A 1935-nucleotide genomic window follows, 5' to 3' on the forward strand; every position below is an offset into this window, starting at 1 on the left:
CATGTTTGCACTCATAGGTCTAACAGGAGAATAGGAGAAACCTAATGGAGGACCAGGGGGAGGGGAAGAGGGAAACAGATTTGGGGAGAGAGAGGGACGCAAAACCTGAGAGACTATTGAATACTGAAAACGAACTGAGGGTTGAATGGGGAGAGGGAGGGGGAAGGGTGGTGGTTGTAATGGAGGAGGGCCCTTGTGGGGAAGAGCACTGGGTTTTATATGGAAATCAATTTGATAATAAACTATTTATTAAAAAAAAAGAAAAGAAAAGAAATTACCAGAAAAACAGTGGGTAGGTTTTAATTAAAAAATCAATCAATCATTAAATAAAAATAAATAAATAAAACATTTAATAAAATTGAAAAAAAAATAAATTTCAGCCATTCTAACAGGTATGCAGTAGTATCTCATTGTGGATTGAATACACATTTCCTTATTACTAATGATGTTGAGTATTTTTTCATGTGCTTATTTGCTCTCCATATATTTTCTTCAGTGAAGTACTAGTTGGAGTATTCCCATTTTATTATTAGTTTATTTGTACTTTATACAGTTGAGTTATTTATATGTACCTTGTATGGAAAAAATTTTTAATTATATGTACCTTGTATGAAAAATTGTTTTCATTGTCACTGATCTACAAAATTTCTTTACATATTAAATGCATTGGCCCTTTGTCTGCCATATATTCATGAAAATTTTACCCCAGATTGTCATTAGCTCTTAAACTTTGCTTATCATTCATTTAGATGGGCAAATGTTTCTATTTGCATATGTTTATTTTTAATTTTAAATAGTCAAATTACAATATCTCCTTTGTAATTATCTCCATTTATATCCTATAATTTCAATATATTCTATCGTTCTACCATGGCCATGAGGTTTCTCTTAATGTTCCCTTGTCAATATTATGAATCCTTTTTGAAAGATTTTTGTTGTCTGTGTTCTCCCTAAATAGTGGCAATAAATTAAAGGACTTATCCATTTCTACCTGCAGTGCATATTGAAAGGCTGTATAATGTAGCTGCATTATTCTGATGCCCTACTTTATGACTAATTGAATTTACATGCACAAAGACATTTTGTACAACAGCTGGAGAATTAAAATATTAAACTCCCACCGCTGATTACTAATTATTTTCTTTCTTTCTTCATGACAGATCTCAAGTTGTCAGAATGCAATGGTAACGTACATTACAAATAGAAATCACATTACCGCAAATTCAATTTACACACATCCTTATTGGAGAAAGACACGAATCATAACCTACCAAAGAAAACACTGTAGTCTGAATCATTCATATTTAATCCGTCTTAATGCAAATAATGCAGAAATGTTCCTGAAGTTTCAACAAAGCACTATTCCCATGTGAGAGTCAGCAAGTACCTGTTAGCTTGCTTCCATATGGATTCCTCACTTAAAAAAAATGTTTCTTAGCTAAATTCAATAGTCACTTCTCCGATTGCTTCATTCTTATCTGCATAATCTGGCCTACCTTTCAAGATTTTATTTCTCTGTTTATTTCCCATGTTTCATTTCCTTTTCATTGGAAAAATCACTGAATTTAGAATAAACTATCAAGCATTAGAATATAGATTATCAATTTCCAACTGTGTGATCTTGGTCTAGTTACTTAATCCTTCTGAGCATCAATATCATCACAAAGCTCTGGTGACAATTAGATGAGATGACATATGTAAAACTACAAAGCCTAGCACACAGTGACCAATCACTAAATGGTATTGACCCCAAATCCAAACTTACCCATTGACTTTTGGAATTCACCATGGTTCAGTTTTAAGCTCTCTGTTCTTTTCTCTCCAAATTCATAGTATTCCACGTAATTCTTCTTCAAAGTCTAACTGGTACCCATCATTGACCCCAACAGGGTGGCCCACGTTTATGAGGGAGAAAATTTATTACAAAATCACCCT

Source organism: Suricata suricatta, chromosome X, assembly GCF_006229205.1.
Source record: "Suricata suricatta isolate VVHF042 chromosome X, meerkat_22Aug2017_6uvM2_HiC, whole genome shotgun sequence".
Classification (NCBI taxonomy): Eukaryota; Metazoa; Chordata; class Mammalia; order Carnivora; family Herpestidae; genus Suricata; species Suricata suricatta.